Source organism: Schistocerca cancellata, chromosome 2, assembly GCF_023864275.1.
Source record: "Schistocerca cancellata isolate TAMUIC-IGC-003103 chromosome 2, iqSchCanc2.1, whole genome shotgun sequence".
Taxonomy (NCBI): Eukaryota; Metazoa; Arthropoda; class Insecta; order Orthoptera; family Acrididae; genus Schistocerca; species Schistocerca cancellata.
The window spans coordinates 933385804-933413425 of NC_064627.1; the positions used below are offsets into that span (position 1 = coordinate 933385804).

Consider the following 27622-nt stretch of genomic DNA (forward strand, 5'->3'; position numbering starts at 1 on the left):
TCAAGGCTAAGGGTGGGCCAACACTATACTGAATTCCAGCATTAGCGATTGAGGGCGCCACGGTCTCCTAAGTCATTTTCAGCCACGTGTCCTGATACTTTTGACCACATAGTGTAGATGATCTACACTTTTACTAGAATTCCCGCAATAAATCGAAGTCGACCATTCGCCTTCTCTACTACCGACCATACGTGTTTGTTTCATTTCGTACCACTTTGCAACGCTATACTCAGATGTCTAAACGATGTGACCGTTTGAGGCAACACACCACTAATACCGTTTTCGGTCTTTATAACTTTTTTTTTCATTCATCTGCACTGATTTGTAATTTCCTACATTTAGTGTCAGCTACCATTCATCACACCAAATATACATTCTGTCTAAGTAATCCCGTATCCTGCTACAGTGATCAACGACGACACTTTCCCGTACACCATAGCGTCATCAACGAACAGAACAGTCGCAGACTACTCTGTGGCCTTCAGTGCAAAGTGTGGTTTGATGCAGCTCTGCCCACTAGTCGTCCCCTGCAAGCCTCTGCATCTTCGAATAACTACTCCAAACTATGCGCATCTTAACTCGCTCGCTGTATTCATGTCTAGGGCTGTCTCTATAAATTTTGCCCCCACATTTTCACCCATTACCAAACTGACCATTCCTTGATCAATCACGATATTTCGTATCATATTACCCCTTCTTTTAGTTAATATATAATGTTCTCCTCTTCGCAGTTAGATTCAGTACCTCTTCATTAATCGTCCGATCTGCCCATATAATCTTCTGAATTCTTCTGTAATACAGCATGTCACGAGTTTCTATTGTCTTCTTGTCTGAAATGCTTACTGCCCACCACTTCCGTACAAGACTACACTCCAGACAAATACCTTCACGAAGTATTTTGTAACATTTACATTTACATTCGGTGTCAATATATATATTTCAATTACGAATTTCTTGCTACAACCTATCTGCATTTTATATCCTTCCTACTTCGTCCATCATGGATTATTTTGCTTCTCAAATAGCAAAACTTGATCGTTCGTATCGAGATACACTCTAAGACAACAAAACGACGCGCCACGAAGGACTTACCCAAATGTGATGGAAATCGGTAGATGCGATGTACATGGTCCAAATGGCTCTGAGCACTATGGGACTTAACTTCTGAGGTCATCAGTCCACTAGAACCTAGAACTACTTAAACCTAACTAAACTAAGGACATCACACACATGCATGCCCGAGGCAAGATTCGAACCTATGACCGTAGCGGTCGCGCGGTTCCAGACTGTAGCGCCTACAACCGCGCGGCCACTCTGGCCGGCGCGATGTACATGTACAGACAAATAATCATCATTTAAGACTGATTATGCCTTTCAGCGTTCAGTCTGGAGCATAGCCCCCTTATAAAGTTCCTCCATGATCCCCTATTCAGTGCTAACATTGGTGCCTCTTCTGATGTTAAGCCTATTACTTCAAAATCATTCTTAACCGAATCCAGGTACCTTCTCCTTGGTCTGCCTCGACTCCTTCTACCCTCTACTGCTAAACCCATGAGTCTCTTGGGTAACCTTGCTTCTCCCGTGCGTGTAACATGACCCCACCATCTAAGCCTGTTCGCCTTGACTGCTACATCTACAGAGTTCATTCCCAGTGTTTCTTTGATTTCCTCATTGTGGACACCCTCCTGCCATTGTTCCCATCTACTAGTACCTGCAATCATCCTAGCTACTTTCATATCAGTAACCTCAACCTTATTGATAAGGTAACCTGAATCCACCCAGCTTTCGCTCCCATACAAAGATTGAACGGTGCACAGATAACTTAGTCTTGGTACTGACTTCCTTCTTGGAGAAGAGAGTAGATCGTAGCTGAGCGCTCACTGCATTAGCTTTGCTACACTTCGCTTCCAGTTCTTTCACTATGTTGCCATCCTGTGAGAATATGCATCCTAAGTACTTGAAACCGTCGACCTGTTCTAACTTTGTTCCTCCTATTGGCACTCAATCCGTTTATATCTCTTTCCCACTGACATTACTTTTGTTTTGAAGATGCTAATCTTCATACCATAGTCCTTACATTTCTGATCTAGCTCTAAAATATTACTTTGAAAACTTTCAATAGAATCTGCTATCACAACTAAGTCATCCGCATATGCAAGACTGCTTATTTTGTGTTCACACATCTTAATCTCACCCAGCCAGTCTATTGTTTTCAATATATGATCCATAAATAATATGAACAACAGTGGAGACAGGTTGCAGCCTTGTCTTACCCCTGAAATTACTCTGAAACATGGACTCAATTTACCGTCAACTCTAACTGCTGCCTGACTATCCATGTAAAGACCTTTAATTGCTTGCAAAAGATCGACTCCTATTCCATAATCACGTAGAACAGACAATAACTTCCTCCTAGGAACCCGGTCATATGCCTTTTCTAGATCTATAAAACATACATACAATTCCCTATTCCACTCGTAACACTTCTCCATTATTTGCCGCAAGCTAAGGATCTGGTCCTGACAACCTCTAAGAGGCCTAAACCCACACTGATTTTCATCCAATTGGTGCTCAAGTAATACTCGCACTTTCCTTTCAACAATACCTGAGAAGATTTTACCCACAACGCTGATTAAAGAGATACCTCTGTAGTTGTTACAATCTTTTCTGTTTCCATGTTAAAAGATTGGTGTGATTACTGCTTTTGTCCAGTCTGATGGAACCTGTCCCGACTCCCAGGCCATTTTAATTATCCTGTGTAGCCATTTAAGACGTGACATTCCACTGTATTTGATGAGTTCCGACTTAATTTCATCCACCCCAGCTGCTTCATTGCACTGCAATCTATTGACCATTTTCTCCACTTCCTCAAATGTGATCCTATTTCCATCATCATTCCTATCCCATTCTACCTCGAAATCTGAAACATTACTGATCGTATTTTCACCTACATTGAGCGACTCTTCAAAATATTCCCTCCATCTGCCCAAGGCATCCACAGGATACACCAGCAGTTTTCCTGACCTGTCCAAAATACTTGTCATTTCCTTCTTACCTCCCTCTTACAGACAAAACAAATGATTACTGTTTGGGATCTAGCAATTCCTACCTTGGCTAGCAAGCTTGGCGGATCTCTCCCTGGTTCTGAAAGGTAAAAGCATTTCAGGGAGGGCTCTCCAACCAGCTAGGTATTTTGAAAGGCTCTCCAACCAGCTAGGGATTTTGAAAATCTAACGTGCCAGATGGTCAGAATTTGGCGTGACACCCCCAGGTGGCCATCCAACAACGCTGTCAATCAGTGCCAAGCCGAATAACTGCTTGCATAATGGCCAGAGATCAACCAATACATTATTGACTTGTTCAGTTTGTGATTCTCCTTCTTGTGAATAAATCACCAAATTTAACCTTTTTTTGTGTGTCTGTGCATGTACGTCGCATTTAAAGATTTCCACTCCATTCAGATAATACTCGAATAATGACAATTCAAGCAAACACCTGTGTTGTAATCCAACGTTGTTTATTCGAAACATGCTACCATTTTCTACGCCAGCATGTGCAGTCGAGTGCAGCAGGGCCAAACCATCGGTGGGCTTATTACTGCTAGATAGATACGAAATCCAGCTGATTCTGGCCCCGCTGCTTTCTACTTCACATGCTACCGTAACATACTTAATAAGTTGTACTGTTTTCATTTGGAGACTCCGTTGGTTTTCACCAGTGTGGTTTGCACGTTGATGACGGATTAGGTTTGGGACCTGAAGATGGCGCTTTTTGGCATCGAAACTGGTGGGATATTTTGGAGAAACGACGTTGGATTACAACACAGCTGTTGGTTTGAGTTATTATTCAATTACTTAACATCCGGATGCAGTAGTACTGTCTTCGATGGATTTCCAGAGCCATTCAGATACTATATTTGTGATGCTTATTTCTTCTGTTCCTCTTGGAGCGTTTTTTTGGGTAAGCCGACGGCGGTGCTTTGACGTGGAGCTCTTTGGCTCGCCGCGAGAGCGAGCTGCTTCTGGCGGTCGGTGTGGAGATGCGGCGGAAGCACGGAAGAGGAAGGGCTCGGGCTGTACCGTGGGACCAGGTCAGTGCAGAGTGTTGATGTCGGTACGCGCCATGTTCTCCTGTTTGAAGGTGGTTACGTGGCAGGTCGTCGGGGACGGGGGTAACATCAGTAGCACCCCAGGGAAGTGCGGTAGGACCGTTGCTATTTTCTATACAGATAAATTATCTGGTAGACAGAGTGGGCAGCCATCTGCAGTTGTCCACTGACGATGCTGTGGTTTACGGTGAAGTTCCGAAGATAAGTGACTGTAGATTCATACAAGATGAACTGGGCGAAGTTTTTAGTTGGTATGATGAATGACAGCTGGCTCTTACACTGTAAATGAATCCGGATAACTAGAAAAAACAAATCCGTAATATTCGGATGCAACATTAGTAGTGTCCTGCGTGACACATTCACTTCGCTTAAATATCTGGGCGTAACGTTGAGGAGCGATATGAAATGGAACGAGCATGTAAATATTGTAGTAGGGAGGCGAATCGCCGACTTCGGTTTATTGGGAGGATTTTAGGAAAGTGTGGTTTATCTAGTGCGACCTATTCTTGAGTACTGCTCGAGTGTTTGGGATCAGCACCGGGTCGGATTGAAAGAAGACATCGAAGCATTTCAGAGGCGAGCTGCTACACTACCGGCCATTAAAATTTCTACACCAAGAAGAAATGCAGATGATAAACGGGTATTCATTGGACAAATATATTATACTAGAACTGACATGTGATTACATTTTCACGCATTTTGGGTGCATAGATCCAGAGAAATCAGTACCCAGAACAACCACCTCTGGCCGTAATAACGGCCTTGATACGCCTGGCCATTGAGTCAAACAGAGCTTGGATGGCGTGTACACGTACAGCTGCCCATGCAGCTTCAACACGATACCACAGTTCATCAAGAGTAGTGACTGGCGTATTGTGACGAACCAGTTGCTCGGCCACCATTGACTACATGTTTTCAATTGGTGAGAAATCTGGAGAATGTGCTGGCCAGGGCAGCAGTCGAACATTTTCTGTATCCGTACAAGACCTGCAACATGCGGTCGTGCATTATCCTGCTGAAAAGTAGGGTTTCGCAGTGATCGAACGGAGGGTAAAGCCACGGGTCGTAAGAAATCTGAAATGTAACGTCCACTGTTCAAAGTGCCGTCAATGCGAACAAGAGGTGACCGAGACGTGTAGCCGGGTGATACGCCAGTATGGCGATGATCAGTACACGCTTCCCATGTGCGTACACCGCGATGTCGCCGAACACGGATGCGACCATCATGATGCTGTAAACAGAACCTGGATTCATCCGAAAAAATGACGTTTTGCCATTCGTGCACCCAGGTTCGTCATTGAGTGCACTATCGCAGGAGCTCCTGTCTGTGATGCAGCGTCAAGGGTAACCGCAGCCATGGTCTCCGAGCTGATAGTCCATGTTGCTGCTAACGTCGTCGAACTGTTCGTGCAGATGGTTGTTGTCTTCCAAACGTCCCCATCTGATGACTCAGGGATCGAGACGTGGCTACACGATCCGTTACAGCCATGCGGATAAGATGCATGTCATCTCGACTGCTAGTGATACGAGGCCATTGGGATCCACAACGCGTTCCGTATTACCCTCCTGAACCCACCGATTACATATTCTGATAACAGTCATTGGATCTCGACCAACGGGAGCAGCAGTATCACGATACGATAAACCGCAATCGCGATAGGCTACAATGGGACCTTTATCAAAGTCGGAAACGTGATGGTACGCATTTCTCCTGCTTACACGAGGCATCACAACAACGTTTCACCAGGCAACGCCTGTCAACTGCTGTTTGTGTATCAGAAATCGGTTGGAAACTTTCCTCATGTCAGCACGTTGTAGGTGTCGCCACCGGTGCCAACCTCGTGTGAATGCTCTGAAAAGCTAATCATTTGCATATCACAGTATCTTCTTCCTGTCGGTTAAATTTCGCGTCTGTAGCACGTCATTTTTGTGGTGTAGCTATTTTAATGGCCAGTAGTGTACATTTGTTAACGGTATGTTCGATCAGCATGCAAGTGCTACGGATACGCTTCGGAAGCTCAAATGAGAATACCTGGACGGAAGAAGACATACATTACGAAAAACACTAATGAGAAAGTCTAGAGATCCGACATTTGAAGCTGAATGCAGAACGATCCAACTGCCGCCGACATACATTTCGCGTAGGGACTACGAAGATAAGACACGAGAAACGAGGACTTATACGGAGGCATATAGGCAGTCCTTTCTCCCTCGCTCTTTCTCCGAGTGGAACAGGAAAGGCGACTACTTGTGGTACCTGATACCCTCCACCACGAACCGTGCGGTGGCTTGCGGAGCATGTATGTCGATCTAAATGTAGACAGCCACACGTAAAGTCGCCGATTCTTTCGGGCCATCTCCATTGCTATTGCGGAATATTCAGTGTGGTGGAGCCAGTTTTAATTCCGAACGAGAAACGTCCTAAACTTGAGCAGCACCTCACACTATTTTGTAACTTTCTCTGTGAAAGATGTGGAATATGAGGGGGAATATTTAAACAAAGTGAGTAGAGGTTATCATTAGTTTGTGGCTTAAAGAAAACTAATTGTCGTTTAATTGTGATGTATAACAGGGAAAACAAGCCAGGCTGAAATTCATTGCAAGTTTCTTAAGGAAATGTAATTGTACGATTATTTTACGAATAAGCCCGTCTAGATCGCCAAAAAAGTGTCTTTATGTGTTACGACGTTTCGGCATCTGACATCATCAGGTATGAAAAATCTTTTAACTGGTGAAACAAGGTTCAGTGTTAATACTGAAATGTAACCTAAGCGGAGCGTAAGTTAGGTATAAATTTGAATATTGACGCTGAAACCCGTTTCGTAAGACCAAATTTTCTTTTACACCTGGTAATGGCATATACCGAGAAGCCGTAATAAATAAAGACATTTTATTGAGCTTTTCACACGGGTTTATTCATAAAATATCATGATGATCGTGGACTCATACCGGAAAGTCGTTTGCTTCACTAACAATGAATGCAGTACGATACAAAACACTTGTTCAACTGATTCTTGAGTATCGCTCACCAGTGGGGGGCCTTATTACGTTGGATTGACGAAGAGGTAGACAAGATTCAAGGAAGAGCGACCCGCGTCGTCGCGGGATTGTCCAGTCGGCGCGAGAGCTTCCCGAGATGCTCAACAGACACAGTGGCAGACGCTACAGGAGAGGTGTTGATCATCACTGAGAGGTTCACTTTTGTAATTGTTTGAGAGAACGTTCAGGGGAGAGTAGGGTAATATATTACTTTCTCGCGAAATGACCACAGCGAGAAACCCAGAGAAAGCAGAGTTAATAAGGAGCTTAACCGACAATCATTCTTCCCAAGCACCATTCCCGAATGAAACGCGGAAAGCGAACGATACAGGTGCTTCCGCAACACACCGTCTGGTTGATTGCGGAATATAGATGTAGCCTCAACGAACGTCCGGCTTCGAATACTACCAACGGACAAGGATAATAAATATGGAAAGTGAAAGATTTCCCATGAGTAAATTAAATATTTGTTTTTGTGAATTGCTGATTTGTATGTTTATATTCTATTACATTTATTATTACACTTTTATGCTGTTACTGTGTCAAACTGTCAAAAGATTCGCATTGCCCAAATTTAAGATGTTTACTTAACTATGTAAAATTCTTAATAAAGCAATAAAAGTTATTACAGCTACTTCGTTTATAGGAACATTTTTACTTTAATTTTAGTTCCACCTTTATCAACAAATATTAAATTATTAAGTATTGAAAAAATTACACATTAATAAAAATTACGTATAAATAGTTGTATGAGTAGGGCTAAAAGTAATATGTTCATTAATGTTGATACAATCATGTATACATACCCTGTAAACTCAATCATCCCACATCATTTCTATAAAAAAATCGTTCAGATTATGTATAGAACATGTAACTGACTAACCAACTAACTACCTTTCCAGTGGCTAGCACTCATAAAACATACTACAAGTAGTCTTGCGTACAGTTGGACCAAAAGTATTTTAAAGATACTAAGAGAAACGCGGACGCCACTCAATACGACTCAACTGTCATAAAAGGGGCCATAATAGCACCATAAATCACCTAAAAAAGTAATAACACAGGCAAGTGTTTCTCTCGTTCCTGTCGATGAAAAGACAGTCGTTAAAATGGCGATAATTGGTAACTCAAAGATTCTAACATAGCTACTGCAACGAAGAAAGATGTTCATAATAGTATAGGCATGTATGTAATTAACGTCCGCTCTTTGCAGATAATACTTAAAACTCCCGTAACAGTATATAACTGTCTACCTGTCTTTCTTAGTATTGAGAAAATTGTTGTTCCCCAGCGAATCTTCACATTAACGTAAAACTGAATTGAAGACACACATATAAACTTCTCTCAACGACACTACATCGACATCTTTAAAATTCCCATAATTCTGAAACTGTTACAGCTAGCACATTTGTTTGCTGCACGTCGTAAAAGAGTTTATTGTTGGGTTACAACATTTCATCATTAACGTACCACTAGTTACAAGGATACAGGCAGTTTTGTAGACAACGGATTGTCGCCTTTTCAGCACATGCGCTACACAACTGCTAAGTAAATATAGCAAGAGTGCAAAATAATTTCCCCTGGGATAGTGGATCTAAAATGATTTGTTTCATTAAATATAAGATGAAAGTTCTTAAAATGTATATTGGCTCAAAATATCAGTGCTTGTTACTCTCAATTTATTTTTGGTGCGCTTCTGATGTTTATATTTTCCGCCACTTAAAGATGTATTCAACTAAGCTGCGCCTAACTCGTTAACGTATGAAGACGGCGTGTGATGCAGTATATAGATCGATTGTCTCTGCTGCATCCAATACGGCAACTCCTCAAATATTATGAAATAAACTTCTAGATGGCTTGTGAATGAGTGATGACCGCCGCAATTTCTCATTTTCTTAATACCAAACCTATGCCCTTCCGATTTTATAGTAATGTTAATTTCTATGAGCATAGCACTTACATTGAAAAGGCATATGCCTGTACAACATTCACACACGTATACAAAATGTGGTGTTTCAGATAATTTAAAATTAAAATAAGTAAATAAATAAAAACACAGAGAAAAATTCCGTATCAGGCTGAAATGGTACGAGAATTGCATAGAAAGTAATGCACAACATTTTCTTTCTTTAACAGTTCTTTATTGAACATAACGAAAATTACACGCACGAAAGAATAGTGTTTTATCTGAAAAAAGCTCCTCCTGAACAGGCCGTGAAGGCCCAACGGTACCCACCGGCCGCCGTGTCATCCTCAGCTCATAGGAGTCACTGGATGCGGATATGGAGGGCAAGTGGTCAGCACACCGCTCTCTCGCGCGTATGTCAGTTCCCAAGACCGGAGCAGCTACTTCTCAATCAAATAGCCCCTCAGTTTGCCTCACAAGGGTTGAGTGCACCCTGCTTGCCAACAGCGCTCAGCAGACCGGGTGGTCACCCATCCAAGTGCTAGCCCAATCCGACAGCGCTTAACTTCGGTGATCTGACGGGAACCGGTATTACCACTGCGGCAAGGCCGTTGGCGGTGTTTTATCTACACACCGTATTTTTTCCACGTAATCTCCATCCCGTTGTACGGCCTTCCTGCAGCGCAAAAGAAGGGCGTGTATGCCCTGTCGGTACCAATCCATGTCATTGTGGCGGAGACAGTGCTTCACTGTGCGAATCACCCCATCATCATCCTCAAAATGTCTTGCACAAGTGGCAACTTTTAATCGCCTAAACAAGTGGAAGTTCAAGGCGGCTTGGTCAGGGCTGTAGGGTGGACGGAGTAACACTGTCCAACCCTGGTTTGCGCCGTGTTCAGCAATCCTCAGACTTTCTGGGGCGAGTGTATCGTGTTGCAGGAAAACATCTCCTGGGTTGCTGTGACGCCGAAGTAGCCGGAAGCGCGCCTTGAGTTTTGTTAATGTGTTGACATATGCTTCTGAATTAATTTTCCGCCTCTTGGCGTCACAACAATGAGAATCACGCCATCACAATCCCAGAACACAGTGATCATTACCTTACTGGCGGAAGCAGTTGCTTTGAATATTTTCTTCTGTAGAGAGTGGGAATGGCGCCATTACATCCATTAACGTTTTGTTTCAGACTGAAAATGGTGAACCCAGGTTTCAACACCTGTCAATCTGGGACAAGAAGGCGTGGCCCTCAGCTTCATAACGTTGCAACAAACCAAGATAAATGTTTTTTTCTGTGCTATTTGTGATTCAGCATTAGACATCGCGGGACCCATCTTGCACAAACTTTTTAACATCTAAGAGTGCGGATAACTGCATCCACTCTTCCTTTGCTGATTGACAGATGCAGCGCCAACTGCCGAGTCGTAATGCGTCTGTCCTCGCGAATGACATCAGTTCGCTGCAAAGTGTCAGGTGTGACAGCCATGGATGGTCTCCCCGACCGCCGCAAATCGTGGAGCTCCGCCGAATTACCTTCTGACGACCTCACCCTCCGTCCCCAGTGACTAAGTATACTTCTGTCAACAGCAGATGCTCCATAGACTTTGCACACGCATTTGTGAATATTCCCCGCAGTTTCCTTCTCTGTAGTGAGAAACTTAATGACGGCACGTTGCTTGTAACATACATCACCTGCAGAGGCCATTTTAAACTGTCCTGCAGCTACGCTATCTGTCGGAAGTCACGGAAACTTAGCGCGCTCACTCAAGGAGACTTCAAATAATGCATACGTAACGTTTCGCATTCATAGCACTGTTTTCGATTGAGGGAAAAATGCTGTGCATTACTCTCTGAGCAACTTCGTATAATATTCACAGGCAAGGGCTGAAAATGTCATTTCACTAAATAAAAAGAAAGGAAGCTGTCCTATGCTATCGGATCTTGTACGCTCTCTGAGTTCTGAGTCCTTAGTCACCGAAATACGATAGCTCGTAATTTTCAGCTCTTTTCCATATCGAGAGAGGTCATAGCTAGTGAGCACCACATCGACCATCACAAGCCTTGAGTTCCCGCGTCCGTCATTTCGAAACACAACCACCTCTCGAAGCAGCGTCTGCGTCTCCACGTCAGCTGCAAGCTGGGACGCACAAGCAGAAGATGCTCCTTGGTGTGGCTCTGAAGTCCCCACTGACGCGACTTTCAAGGTGAGGATGAATGTTCCAGCGTGCTGTACGGCGCCGTGTGGCCAATTGCCAACAGTGTGTCAGCCTCTGGAAGCAGTGGCGAAACACCTCTAGTGGGGAACATACCGGAACAGGGAGTAAGGTGTGGACGCAAGGACGAGTGGCTCTCGCACTGCCTCGGTAGGGCGAACCAAGGCGTGCCTCCGCCTGTTAACTTTGCGTTCCTTATTCTGCCATCCGTTTTGGTCAGCTAGGGACCACGTGACACTTCCAGTTCCATCCTATATGCTCATTGCTTTTCCTTCAAGAGTCTTTCATCTTTCATCTTTTCACTATTTCTTCTTTTCCTTTCTTTAAATCACTTCCCATCTGCTCTCTTAATACTCTAGCCTTTGAATCCTTACAAAATTATCCTTTTCTTTCTCAATGTACACTGTCTCCTCAAAAGGACCGGAACACCTATTAGTGGACTTTAATACGGGATGTATAGCGTCCCCATGGATACTTTTCACAACTAAATATAAAATATACAAATCGTATGGATTTTACTTAAAAGTAAAATATTATTTTCATACTAGAAACAGTGATAAAATCTGTAACTACGCACATTTAGTGAATATTTCGTTGATGATTGCTGAAGACTATGATAATGATTTGTATAGAAAAGGGCAACATGTAACCGTTGGCTGCTATATAGAGGGTGGTCCATTGATCGTGACCGCGCCAAATATCTCACGAAATAAGCGTCAAACTAAAAAACTACGAAGAATGAAACTTGTTTAGCTTGAAGGGGGAAACCAGATGGCGCTATGGTTGGCCCGCTAGATGGCGCTGCCATAAGTCAAACGGATATCAACTGCGTTTTTTTAAAACAGGAAACCCCACTTTTCATTACATATTCGTGTAGTACGTAAATAAATATGAATGTTTTAGTTGGACCACTTTTTTCGCTTTGTGATAGATGGCACTGTAATAGTCACAAACATATGGTCACAATTTTAGACGAACAGTTGGTAACAGGTAGGTTTTTAAATTAAAATGCAGAACGTAGGTACGTTTGAACATTTTATTTCGGTTGTTTCAATGTGATACATGTACCTTTGTGAACTTATCATTTCTGAGAACGCATGCCGTTACAGCGTGATTACCTGTAAATACCACTTTAATGCAACAAATGCTCAAAATGATGTCCGTCAACCACAATGCATTTGCCAATACGTGTAACGAAATTCCTCTCAACACCGACGTTTTTGAGATTCCCGATTCTCTCGGAATTTGTCTGCTACTGATGTGCGTATTAGCCGCGACAGCAGCTAAAACACCTACTTTGGCATCATCATTTGTTGCAGGTCGTGGTTGACGTATCACATGCTGCTGAACACTTCCAGTTTGCTTAAATAACGTAACTATCCCGCGAGCGGTCCGGACACTTGGATGATGTCGTCCAGGATACCGAGCAGCATACATAGCACACGCCCGTTGGGCATTTTGATTACAACAACCTTACATCAACACGATGTGGACCTTTTCCCCAATTGGTAAACGGTCTATATTAACACGGGTAATGTATCACGAAGCAAAGACCGTCCGTACTGGCAGAATGTTGCGTAATACCACGTACGTATACGTTTGCGACTATTACAGCGCCATCTATCACAAAGCGAAAAAAGAGGTCCAACTCTTTCTTTACGTACTACACGATTATGTTATAAAAATGGGGGTTCCTATTTTAAAAAAACGCAGTTGATATCCGTTTGACCTATGGCAGCGCCATCTAGCGGGCCAACCATAGCGCCATCTGGTTTCCCCCTTCAAGCTAGACAAGTTTGTTCTTTGTAGTTTTTTCGTTTGACGCTTATTTCGTGAGATGTTTGGCCCGATCACCATCAATGGACCACCCTGTTTATTTTTGGCATCGAAGATTCACGTCAGGGTATCAGTCGTAGCATAAGAGGAAGGCCGTGACACGCGGAATATTGATTCATGAGTGAAAGTACAAAACATCTGTGAATTTCTCGGAAATCTACTCTCACAGACAGTTCAAGGAAAGATATGCACAGGGTGAGCACATATACTCATCAATTTCACTTTGAAGAAATGTTAAGGAAACAATAGTGAACGAGAACTTTTTCCGTGTGCGTGTAGCCTTTAGTCTGTTATCTGACTTCAGAATGGGTATGGGTCAATATCGACATTTGCAGAATTCGTTACAAAAATTTCTAACCATAGTCTTTTCCTAATGGACCCAACTATTTCAGAATGAAACAGCTCACTGGTATCTGAGTTAGGAAGTGTGAAGGCGCTGCCCGCTTCTGTTTGCTCCGCTGCCAGACTTCAGACGGCTTTGTCTGAGGAGAGGCTCGTATGCTCCGATGAACACTCGCAAGAGACGAGCGGTCGGACGCAACAGCTCTTGTGACGCTGTTCCAGACAGAGCAAATACTTACACAGCAATACTGGCCGAATGAGGCTCTTGCGCTAACCGAGCTGCGAGATATGGACACATGTCTCCACGTGTCCGATTGTTACTCAAGACACACACTCATTTAGAAGTCGTTAGTTCACGAAATTTCCACTACTGCGACACGACGTCTTGTTCAACGTCCACTGTTACTATGCAGCAGTAGGCCCTGTCCGGTAATGGTATTATTCAAGCAACCTGCAAGACAAATTATAAAAAGCAACACTACAGCAATAGGAGGAAGCGTAATTTGCTGATGACATGGCATTAGTAATTGATAATGAAAATGGAAATTAGTAAGTGATAATGAAAACGGGAATTAACAATATGTTAAAGGAACTAAATGAGTCCAGATGTGGTGAATGTGCAATGATGACAAATGGGAAGAAGACTATGTCAATGATTTTTACAAGGCCATCAACGCAGGTAAAAGTAAAAATTTTGATGGGTTAGAGGACTAAATTAGCAACTTCAGGCAAAAAAAAAAAAAAAAAGAAAAATGGCTCTGAGAACTACGGGACTTAATATCTGGGGTCATCAGTCCACTAGAAATTAGAACTACTTAAACCTAACAAACCGAAGCCCATCACACACATCCATGTCCGCGGCAGGATTTGAACCTGCGCCCGTAGCGGTCGCACTGTTCCAGACTGAAGCGCCTAGAACTGCTCAGCCACACCGGCCGGCTAACTCCAGGCATCTAGGAAAGTAACCAGTAACATGACATGTAATCAAGGAATAAAAACAAAGATAGCTATCGAAAAATAAATGTTTCACAGGTGCAGGAATATTTTTGTGGGCTATTAAATAAACAGAGAATTTTGAGATGTGGTGCTCGAGAAGAATGTAAGGTGTGAAACGGACAGATAAAATAATGAGGTTTTGCTACACAGGGTGAATGAGAAAAGACAAATACTGGAAACAATGAAGTGGAGGAACATAAATTTTCTAGTACACTGGATAAGAAGAGACAGCATAACAAAGGTTGGACTAGAAGGAATGGAGACTGGAAAGAGGAGCAAAGAAAGAAGTAGATATCAGATAATTAACAACATCAATATCATTGCATCACACCTGCCTCGAAACAGACAGTGGGAAACCAGGGGAGCTGGAGAATGATGAATTTGCCTAATGAGAAGAACACGTCGCATCGTCATCATCATCATCATTATCATCTACAGCAACGAAATACAGCTTCTTAATTTTATGATCCACTTAAAAAAGAAGATAAAGGAAATATGTTCACTCGGTTGGATATTATCAACGGTCTGCACATGAAAGAACAGCAATGTTATTCATTCAGCTTTACCTAAAAGTTCAAAACTATCTAGAAAATTTTCATAACAGTTGTTCGAAGTGACAAACACCAGTCTCACTGCACACACTGCGATGTAATCTACTGACAGATTTGAACCCTCGGTTCAAAATAATTTCGTACCGTTCCTTGCACACGTTGTATATGGTACAAGTAGCTGCTGCTTCACCACTCCTGTCCACATTGCATTCTTCGAAATATGCATTTCACGGGTTCTTTGATGTATGCTTTATTAATTGTGAATCTTCTCTCTCACGATTCAACACCTCCTCAAGTTGTACTATGCGAGAAAGTCTTCGTCGGAAAACTTTGGCTTCTATCTGTAGCTTGAATGGCTATGTTTCTCGTTATTGGTATCCAAAGCTCTAACTGCTTACATTTAAGACAATGCCTATAGCAAAACTCTTAGGTGCATATTTGTCCGGATTTCCAGTGCCCTGCTTCCTGGTGCAGTATACGTCACATGCATGTCTGCCACTTCTTGAAACGAGTAATTCTCCATCTGCGACAACCAGTCATGATCTATAATCAGTGATAAACTACTCCTTTGAGTTATCGCAGACGACTGCGTATTGCTTAAAGAAAATATAATGCGAGCAACGTCGCTGTGACAGGCACTCGTTTGTTATAAATATAAGTAGTTCATAAACAGGAGCCTAGCAGGCATTGCTGACTCATGAAGCCTCAGTAATCGTATACATAGCATCTTTGTGATGATGATGATGATTAGTCGTGATGAAGAAGAGAAAATCATCAGTTTAAGGTTGCGAAACTCGGAATAAAACATATCAGCTGAAACTTAAAAGCAGAAACGGGGAATTTTCTAAGTTTACTCTGCGTCTGTTGACGAAGATGAAAATCCAAGTAGATATGACATTTAATAACTTTATGCTACATACATAACTGTAGTTCAAACAATTCTGTAAGAGTGGTACACAAATACCCCCACCACAAACCAGAAGGCACCTTGCGAAAAATGAATGTACATGTAGATGTTGTTTAAGGAGGCCTCCTACGTCTTCTATGTAGGCTTGATATCGCTGCACAAAGTTCTGTCGTACCCATTTCAACAACCGTTCTGGTGTTCGAACATTGTCACAGGCTGCAAGAATGTTTGTCTACAGCCTCAACATGAGTTTCCTATCCAGAAATTTGCACATGAGCCCACAAGAAGAAATGAAGTCCGGTCAGACGATGTGAACGAGCTAGCAGTGGACCAACGTCTCTTATCTACTTTCCAAGGAACGTGCGATTCAGACGTTCGCAAACAGATCGTTCAAAGGGCAGAGAGCTACATCTAGGTTGAACCACATATTACCATGTACAATGATGTGATGGAATTTTTCTGTCACCATCCTGTGCACCAGTCGAGCATGGTGGTCTAGCACTAAAGCGTGTGTCTGGAAACCGAAAGTACGCGGGATCGAATCCCAGTCGAATCATTAACGTAGCATTTACCTCTGAACGATGTGGAGATCTGTCAGAAGCGACACTTGGTTCGGATTGCACGTTAAAATGTATCTACCTTTTTCCTAGTTGAGTAACTGGCGTAGGCTATGGAACGGCATGTAGTCGAAGGACGCGCACCAAGTCACTGAAACACAGGAAATTGGTGTGCTTCCACTTGTTGATCGGGTTTGTTTTCTCTACAATGTAACCAACCAAGTACAGCAAATCAGCCGTTAATGATATGCAGGTGCGATAAACTGTGTTCCTATGCTTACTCACTGCCTGTACCCCAAAGACTTTGGTATTGTTGCTGTCGAGGCGCTCTTCATTGTTGAGTTAGATTCCTGGCACCACAGTTATTCCGTGAAATGTGCAATTTCATGGACGAGGTGGCCAGTAGTATCTCAATAAAAATAATGCCGGATCCAAAGTCTTGCTTAAATTGAACCCTCATTCCCATTTTATATGGATCTCCGACATTTTTATTTCGACTGACTCCTGAATAGCAGATTACTAAACTCTCGCCGGCTGGTGTGGTCGAGCGGTTCTAGGCGCTTCAGTCTGGAACCGCGCGACCGCTACGGTCGCAGGTTCGAATCCTGCCTCGGGCATGGATGTGTGTGATGTCCTTAGATTATTTAGGTTTAAATAGTTCTAAGTTCTAGGGGACTGATGACCTCAGATGTTAAGTCCCATAGTGCTCAGAGCCATTTGAACCATTTGAACTAAACCTTCGTAAAATTTACGATTGCAGTAGAGTATAAGAGAGGATATTTTGTACTTAGTTTGGTACATAACATTCCACTGGTGATCTAATGATTGTAATTAACTACTTCATAACATATAAATTACGTCGTCCTTTGAATAAAACCTGGAATACTAAAATGTCCGATGATTTGGTAGCAACATAAAATTTTTCCCATTTAGTGTTCTAGGGTTGATAACAGTGTTCCACAAACGTTGCCACTGCACCACAATACTAGCCTCGTATTTCATTTCATGATTATACACTGACGGAAAAAAATCGCGACACCAAGAAGGGTTGGTAAGCATGATTCTACTTCTGGTAGATGATGTCTGTTCAAATTTTGCGCCAGTTACATGACAGTGGTGTGGTGGTGGTAGTAGCGCCACTATGAGGGTGCGAGTCAGGTTTGCTTTAAATACAGGCTGTAACGGTCGTGAGCGTTAGTTACCTTGGAGAAACGACGTGGTGTTGATGTTAGTCAAGAATGCCTTTACGGCGACAAACACACCATTATCAACGCCTCATTGAATTTGAACGAGGGCATGTAATAGGGCTGCGAGAAGCTGGGTGTTCCGTCTACGATATTGCAGTAATGTAGCTACTGTTCATTATTGCTGGCTGTGGTAGCCACGAGCGTGTACGGTCGCAAGAAGACCTGCCTCCGGACGGCAACGTCGCACTTCCGAGAGGGAAGGCCATTGAGTTCGAAATATGACCAGCGCATCATTCTGCATCTGCAGCATCAGTTTGAGCAGCAGTTGGCATCACAGTGACACAAAGATCTGTTACAAGTAGGTTACTTCAAGGACAGCTCCGAGCCAGACGTCCTGTAGCGTGCATTCCACAGTCCCCAATCCAAGGTCACATGCGACTTCAGTGGTACCAAGCGAGAGCTAATTGGAGGGCAGTGTGGAAGTCTGTTGTGTTTTCTGATTAAATCCGATTCTGCCTTGGTGCCAGAGATGACCGTGTGTTTGTTAGAAGGAGGCGAGTTGAGGGCCTGCAACCAACCTGTCTGCGTGTTGGACACACCGGATCTACACATGGAGTGATGGCCTGGTGTGGGACAGGATGTGACAGCAGGAGCACTCCCGTCGTTATCCCACGCTGCCTGACTGCAGAACTGTACGTCAGTCTGGTGATTCGACCTGTTCTGCTGCCATTCATGAACAGCATTCCAGGGTGTGTTTTCCAACAGAATAACGGTTGCTCACATACCGCTTTGTAGACCAACATGCTATACAGAGTGTAGTTGGCCATCTCGAGCATCAGATCTGCCTCCAATAGAGCACATATGGGAAATCATCTGACAACTTCAGCGTCATCCACAAATAGCATTTACCGTCCCTCTATTGACCGACCAAGTGCAACAGGCATCGATCTATCGATCTCCGTCCCACAAGCCGACATCCGGCACGTGTAGAATACAATGTGTGCACGTTTGCATGCTTGCATTCAACATTCTGGAGGCTACACCGCTTATTAATGTACCAGCGGTTCACATTTGGAATAGCTTATCTCACTCTTAGTCCGCCACCGGTAGCTGAGTGGTCAGCGCGACAGACAGTCAACCCTAAGGGTCCGGGTTCGATTCCCGGCTGTGTCGTCCTAATCATCATCACTTCATCCCCATCGACGCGCAAGTCGCCAAAGTGGCGTCAAATCGAAAGACTTGCACCAGGCGAGCGGTCTACCGGACGGGAGGCCCACGTCACACGACATAATAATAATCTCACTCTTACATTAATTTACCTATGATCCAGCAATGTTAATCACTTCTGTATGTTACCTAGACGAAAGTACTCCCAAAATTTCATTAATCTACTTGTGTGTGTGTGTGTGAGAGAGAGAGAGAGAGAGAGAGAGAGAGAGAGAGAGAGAGAGATGCTTTCAACTTGGTAGGGGTCGCAGACAGGTGAACAATACTCATCTACTTCTTTCCTCTATGAGTTACATTTACTTAAGATTCTTTCAGTGAAACTCCGTCTGATTTTCCTACAATGTTTATGCAGTCGTTCCACGACAGGTCGATAAGGAATGGTTTCTTCTGGGTTTTTTACGACTGCCGCAGTTTCAAGTGATTAATAGCGTAATCGAAAGGTAATGAATCTCTTTGCCAATTTATGCGCAGTATGTTACATATATTTATGTGCGGAGGTAACTGCCAGTCCAGGCACGATTCATGCACTCTCTGCAAATCTTCCCGCTTCTTCGCAACATTTTTCTTGTGTCGCAAGCTTCCCATAGACAACAGCATCGTCTGCCTACAGACTCGTGGAGCTTCCGACAATATCCAATATATAATTTGCAAACAGTGCCTTCGGAAGGTGGCTGTGCAATGGTCTGCGGACTACGGATGTAAATCACGTTGGAAGTTCGAAACAAAGTTGGCAGAACTGTTTGATTCATAGATACCCGACTGTTCTGTGATTCGTTCTACTGTTGCATAACATTCAACTGTTTGCTTGAGTTGGTAAAAGCTATTCAATGCCATAAGTAGTGTTAGGATGTTCAACTTGTTTTGAACTTAGGATGCTTTAAACTGAAAATGTATTTTTCTTGTTCAACATTTGTTTCGACAATAAATCACAAATTTAGTCCAGGATTCATTTGCTGAAAAATTCCCGCAAACAGCTGTCCCTCATCGTACTGCGGTTCATCGACTTACTGAGAAATTTCGATAGACAGACTCAATGTTACAGGCCGAACGAACGGGAACACCACCTTAAATAAACGATAAGACGTTGTATGTTTCAGATTCTTTAACAACTTATGGAAAAGTTGTTTTGGTGGCTGTGTTCTCTCATTTCCAACGATGTTATACCTGCGCAGCAACTTACCGAGCACAACGTCTATTGCGAATGATGACGACCAACACTCCCTTGGGGCTCTCCTAGAACAACCTTTATTTGTCGATTCGTTAAGAACGAAGTGCTGTTGTTAATTTCCAGATTTTTATTGATCTCTGGACATTGGCTTATACTAACAAACGTTTTGAGAGTCAGCTGCCCTGTCTTATACCGTTGCTTATACTGAGCGTTGGTGATACTGGTTTGCCTTCTACCTTCCCGAAAGAGGAGTTTTGCTGCAGATACTTGTTTGGCGTCCCCAGGCAAGTATCGCGTCAGTGTAGTTCCAAAATAGCGAAGGTCAGGGTGAATAACTCGTCGTTCACACCTGCACTTGCATTAAGGGGAGGTTTACTATCTTTGGTCGGGGTGCACTCAGCCTCGTGATGCCAATTGAGAAGCTACTCGACCGAATAGTAGCGGCTCCGGGCAAAGAAAACCATCGTAACGACCGGGAGAGTGGTGTGCTGACCGCACGCCCCTCCTATCCGCATCCTCAACTGAGGATGACACGGTGGTCGGATGGTCCCGATGGGCCACTTGTGGCCTGAAGACCGAGTGTACTATCTTTGGCCCGAAAAAAGCATGTTCTCTCAGAATTTTTTTCTCAGGATGTGTTATAGGTATCAAAGTCAAATTTGGTCAAAATGTTTATTCATATTTCCTCTACAAACTGGAATTTTTTCGACCGGAAATGTCGAAGAGCAAAGGCGGACGTGCCGTCGGTACGAAACAAAATTTTGATGTAGACCCCCACGCGCGGTATGTCACAGGTCAGCCGCCTCGTCTGAAGTCAAAATTGAGTTGACGTTAGCGAAGTTTATAATATTCTTTACGAGTTGTACCTCGCTTAAGTTATTTGGACCATAGGAAACAAAATGGCGTCCATTTGACAAAAATTAGGGTTTTTTCATCGATTTTTCGGCTTCGTCGGCCAAATAAAAATATTTATAGTTGATGGATCGGAATAAAAGTGGTAAAACTCCTAGACAATTTAGTTAGCTTCGTCGGAAACAAAGAATCATGCCAATCGGTTCAGTAGATTTAAAGTTACCATACCGCGCGATAAAAAAAACGCGTTTGAAGGTCTGACTACATATAAATGCAATCTGCTATTCCGGGTCCATAAACTAGTCCGTCCTCTTCCTCATAGAGGGCGCTCTGCTTGATGTGGGCCATCCTGCGCTGTTCCAGAGCCGCTCGTACGGCCGGTGACAAGCGGTTTTCGGCCGCTTGAATCAGGTGGTCGTCCGAATGCCTGGCGAACTGCGCCAAATTGAGTCCCAGGGTAGCGTCCATCGTTGTCATGGTCTTCAGAATTGCTGAATAGACTTCGTTGAAGCTGCTCACTGCCAGGAAAATCGCAGCCTCCAAAGTATTCGCGCCAGAACGCAAATGCTTCGGGGCTAACTTCCAAACACACGCGTTCAAACTTTCATTTAATTTTGTGTGTTTTCTCCCACGCATCAGTACAATAACGCGTCCTCCGAAAGAAAAAAACTGGTGCGTGAAAAAGGCCGATTTCAGGCAGGTGCATTTTTTTGTTCAACTGCGAGTAACAAACATCTCCGTTCCGTGTTCGGAAAAAGCGTTTCATGAGTGGATTCTAAACACTTTTATGGATCCAAAAATGCAATTAAAAAGTCGATTTTTTTAACTAAAAGATAGTAAACCTCCCCTTAATAATGAAATCTCGTCTGTTGCAGCAAAGTTTCGGACCCTATTTGTAAATGTGATGACCTAGTGACTTGTCATGCTAACTATAGTCCGATTTAAATCAGTTAACATTTGGGTGCTGGACTGTTCCCGCCAGCAATAAGCCAATGGTAACTGTACTGGCATTCGAGGCTGCCACAATGTAGTCACTTCCTCTGCACAAAGAATTGTGCCCGCCAGCTCTCAAGTAGAAAAACGTTTCCTGGTGCGAGTTATTTCACCTGATCCGAGAAAAAACTGCGGCCCTAATTAAAATTAAGAACAGTTTTTAATTAGATCCATCAGAAAGATATACAGGGTGTTACAAAAAGGTACGGCCAAACTTTCAGGAAACATTCCTCACGCACAAATAAAGAAAAGATGTTATGTGGACTTATGTCCGGAAACGCTTCAATTCCATGTTAGAGCTCATTTTAGTTTCGTCAGTATGTACTGTACTTCGTCGATTCACCGCCGGTTGGCCCAATTGAAGGAAGGAAATGTTGACTTCGGTGCTTGTGTTGACATGCGACTCATTGCTCTACAGTACTAGCATCAAGCACATCAGTACGTAGCATCAACAGGTTAATGTTCATCACGAACGTGGTTTTGCAGTCAGTGCAATGCAGATGCCCATTTGATGTATGGATTAGCACGGGGCAATAGCCGTGGCGCGGTACGTTTGTATCGAGATAGATTTCCAGAACGAAGGTGTCCCGACAGGAAGATGTTCGAAGCAATTGATCGCCGTCTTAGGGAGCACGGAAAATTCCAGCCTACGACTCGCGACTGGGGAAGACCTAGAACGACGAGGACACCTGCAATGGACGAGGCAATTCTTCGTGCAGTTGACGATAACCCTAATGTCAGCGTCAGAGAAGTTGCTGCTGTACAACGTAACGTTGACCACGTCACTGTATGGAGAGTGCTACGGGAGAACCAGTTGTTTCCGTACCATGTACAGCGTGTGCAGGCACTATCAGCAGCTGACTGGCCTCCACGGGTAAACTTCTCCGAATGGTTCGTCCAACAATGTGTCAATCCTCATTTCAGTGCTAATGTTCTCTTTACAGATGAGGCTTCATTACAACGTGATCAAATTGTAAATTTTCACAATCAACATGTGTGGGCTGACGAGAATCCGCAAGCAATTGTGCAATCGCGTCATCTACACAGATTTTCTGTGAACGTTTGGGTAGGCATTGTTGGTGAGGTCTTGATTGGGCTCCATGTTCTTCCACCTACGCTCAATGGAACACGTTATCATTATTTCATACGGGATACTCTACCTGTGCTGCTAGAACATGTGCCTTTACAAGTACGACACATCATGTGGTTCATGCACGATGGAGCTCCTGCACATTTCAGGCGAAGTGTTCGTACGCTTCTCAACAACAGATTCGGTGACCGATGGATTGGTAGAGGCGGACGAATTCCATGGCCTCCACGCTCTCCTGACCTCAACCCTCTTGACTTTCATTTGTGGGGGCATTTGAAAGCTCTTGTATACGCAACCCCGGTACCAAATGTAGAGACTCATCGTGCTCGTATTGTGGACGGCTGTGATACAATACGCCATTCTCCAGGGCTGCATCAGCGCATCGGGGATTCCATGCGACGGAGGGCGGATGCATGTATCCTGGCTAGCGGACGACATTTTGAACATTTCCTGTAACAAAGTGTTTGAAGTCACGCTGGTACGTTCTGTTGCTCTGTGTTTCCATTCCATGATTAATGTGATTTGAAGAGAAGTAATAAAATGAGCTCTAACATGGAAATTAAGCGTTTCCGGACGCATGTCCACGTAACATATTTTCTTTCTTTGTGTGTGAGGAATGTTTCCTGAAAGTTTGGCCATACGTTTTTGTAACACCGTGTATATCAATAACGGACCCACTGTGCAACTTGTTGTTTTATTTTATTTTATTCGATCAACGTCACAAGCTATTTAACAACCACCTGAGGAGAGCACTGTCTCTTGAAAAACGTACTGCTAAAGCGGTTGAATGTATATATTCATTATTGATAAATGAAATGACACTATACGAGGTGCATTCAAGTTCTAAGGCCTCCGATTTTTTTTTCTCCGGACTGGAAAGAGATAGAAACATGCGCTTGTTTTAAAATGAGGCCGCGTTCATTGTCAATACGTCCCAGAGATGGCAGCACCGTACGGCAGAAGGAATTTTACCGCCAGCGGCGAGAATGAGAACTGTTTTAAATACTTAAAATGGCGACGTTTTCCTTACTTGAACAGCGTGCAATCATTCGTTTTCTGAATTTGCGTGGTGTGAAACCAATTGAAATTGATCGACAGTTGAAGGAGACATGTGGTGATGGAGTTATGGATGTGTCGAAAGTGCGTTCGTGGGTGCGACAGTTTAATGAAGGCAGAACATCGTGTGACAACAAACCGAAACAACCTCGGGCTCGCACAAGCCGGTCTGACGACATGATCGAGAAAGTGGAGAGAATTGTTTTGGGGGTTCGCCAGATGACTGTTGAACAGATCGCCTCCAGAGTTGGCATTTCTGTGGGTTCTGTGCACACAATCCTGCATGACGACCTGAAAATGCGAAAAGTGTCATCCAGGTGGGTGCCACGAATGCTGACGGACGACCAGAGGGCTGTCCGTGTGGCATGTTGCCAAGCAATGTTGACGCGCAACGACAGGATGAATGGGACTTTCTTTTCGTCGGTTGTGACAATGGATGAGACGTGGATGCCATTTTTCAATCCAGAAACAAAGCGCCAGTCAGCTCAATGGAAGCACACAGATTCACCGCCACCAAAAAAATTTCGGGTAACCGCCAGTGCTGAAAATATGATGGTATGCATGTTCTGGGACAGCGAGGGCGTAATCCTTACCCATTGTGTTCGAAAGGGCACTACGGTAACAGGTGCATCCTACGAAAATGTTTTGAAGAACAAATTCCTTCCCGCACTGCAACAAAAACGTCCGGGAAGGGCTGCGCGTGTGCTGTTTCACCGAGACAACGCACCCGCACATCGAGCTAACGTTACGCAACAGTTTCTTCGTGATAACAACTTTGAAGTGATTCCTCATGCTCCCTACTCACCTGACCTGGCTCCTAGTGACTTTTGGCTTTTTCCAACAATGAAAGACACTCTCCGTGGCCGCACATTCACCAGCCGTGCTGCTATTGCCTCAGCGATTTTCCAGTGGTCAAAACAGACTCCTAAAGAAGCCTTCGCCGCTGCCATGGCGTCAGCGTTGTGAAAAAGTGTACGTCTGCAGGGCGATTACGTCGAGAAGTAACGCCAGTTTCATCGATTTCGGGTGAGCAGTTGACTAGAAAAAAAATCGGAGGCCTTAGAACTTGAATGCACCTCGTAAAAGGAGGAAGGTTGCTAGATAGTTCGGATGGTGTGGGTTTCAACTGGTGCGATGAGGCGGCTCGCAGAGCCGAGAGGAGTCGGAGTCATCGGAGGACGGCGGCAGAGGACGGGCAGCTAATCGCGCCGCGAGCTGTCGGCTATCTGTGGCGGCGGAGGCGTGTTGCAACGCGTGGCGGCAGCAGTAGCGGCGGGTGTCAACGACCGGCGGGCAGCCAGCAGCGAGCAGCGCCGGCCAGAGAGAGTCCCGCCCTGATGCAATAACAAAGCGGCGAGGCCTGGCCGCCAGAGGAAAGCAGAGAAAGTGCCGGCCGGCCGGTGTTGATGCAAGCGGCACGCGACGAGCCGCTGCCTTGCCCCGGCGTCCGTCTTCTGTCCCCGTGAAAGGCGGGCGCATCTCACCGGCCGTCCTGGCACGCTCGCCACCTCTCCGCCTCGCTCGGGGCGCGCAGTCCAGGCGGCGCCGCGGCACCACCACCGCTTAACCCAGCGATGGCTGTCACGATCCTGCTCTGACTGTTCTCGACTACCGAATTTACACTGTAACTGCAATTTACTTGTAACTAACGAGTAGAAATTTTGGAACGCGTGAGGCAATACTGACCTTACGACTTATCTTAGAAGAAAGATTAAGGAAAGGCAAAGCTACGTCTCCAGCATTTGTAGACTTAGAGAAAGCTTTTACCAATGTTGACTGGAATACTATCTTTCAAATTCTAAAGGTGGCAGGGGTAAAATACAGGGAGCGAAAGGCTATTTACAACTTGTACAGAAACCAGATGGCAGTTATAAGAGTCGAGGGGCATGAAAGGGAAGCATTGGTTGGGAACGGGGTGAGACAGGGTTGTAGCCTATCCCCGATGTAATTCAATCTGTATATTGAGCAAGCAGTGAAGGAAACAAAAGAAAAATTCGCTGTAGGTATTAAAATCCACGGAGAAGAAATAAAAACTTTGAGGTTCGTCGATGACATTCTCATTCTGTCAGAGACTGCAAAGGACTTGGAAGAGCAGTTGAACGGAATGGACAGTGTCTTGAAAGGAGGATATAAGATGAACAGCGACAAAAGCAAAACGAGGATAATGGAATCTAGTCGAATTAAGTCGGCTGATGCTGAGGGAATTAGATTAGGAAATGAGACACTTAAAGTAGTAAAGGAGTTTTGCCCTCCACACTGCCCTCCAATACTAAACTGGTGATCCCTTGATGCCTCACAACATGTCCTACCAACCGATCTCTTCTTCTAGTCAAGTTGTGCCACAAACTCCTCTTCTCCTCAATCCTATTCAGTACCTCCTCATTATTTATGTGATCTACCCATCTAATCTTCAGCATTCTTCTGTATCACCACATTTCGAAAGCTTCTATTCTCTTCTTGTCCAAACTACTTATCGTCCATGTTTCACTTCCTGACAATTAAATCTATAATCGATGTTAACAAATTTCTCTTCTTCAGAAACGCTTTCCTTGCTTTGCCAGTCTACATTTTATATCCTCTCTACTTCGACCATCATCAGTTATTTTGATCCCTAAATAGCAAAACTCCTTTACTACTCTAAGTGTCTCGTTTCCCAACCTAATTGCCTCAGCATCATCCGACTTAATTCGACTAGATTCCATTATCCTCGTTTTGCTTTTGTTGATGTTCATCTTATATCCTCCTTTCAAGACACTGTCCGTTCCTTTGAACTGCTCTTCCAGGTCCCTTGCTGTCTCTGACAGAATCACAATGTCATCAGCTAACCTCAAGGTTTTTATTTCTTGTCCATGGATTTTAATACCTACTCCGAATTTTTCTTTTGTTTCCTTTACTGCTTGCTCAATATACAGGTTGAACATCATCGGGGAGAGGCTACAACCCTATCTCACTCCCTTCCCAACCACTGCTTTCCTTTTAAGACCCTCAACTCTTATAACTGCCATCTGATTTCGGTACAAATTGTAAATACCCTTTCGCTCCCTGTATTTTACCCCTGCCACCTTCAGAATTTGAAAGAGAGTATTCCGGTCAACATTGTCAAAAGCTTTCTCTAAGTGTACAATTGCTAGAAACGTAGCTTTGCCTTTTCTTAATCTAGCTTCTAAAATAAGTCGTAGAGTCAGTATATCCTCACGTGTTCCCATATTTCTACGGAATCCTCACTGATCTTCCCCGAGGTTGGCTCCTACCAGTTTTTCCAATCGTCTGTAAAGAATTCGCGTTAGTATTTTGAAGCTGTGACTTATTAAACTGATAGTTCGGTAAATTTCACATCTGTCAACACCTGCTTTCTTTGGGATTGGAATTATTATATTCTTCTTGAAGTCTGAGGGTATTTCGCCTGTCTCATACATTTTGCTCACCAGATGGTAGAGTTTTGTCAGGACTGGCTCTCCCAAGGCGGTCAGTAGTTATAATGGAATGTTGTAAACTCCCGGGGCCTTGTTTCAACTTAGGTCTTTCAGTGCTCTATCAAACTCTTCACGCAGTATCACATCTCCCATTTCATCTTCATCTACATCTTCTTCCATTTCCATA

At 43.9% G+C, this 27622-nt stretch overlaps 1 pseudogene; it reads right to left on the bottom strand.

The window, feature by feature from the left end:
• Positions 1-9551: 9551 nt before the first annotated feature.
• On the bottom strand, positions 9552-9669 carry LOC126164312 (5S ribosomal RNA; annotated as a pseudogene).
• Between the last annotated feature and the right edge of the window lie 17953 nt (positions 9670-27622).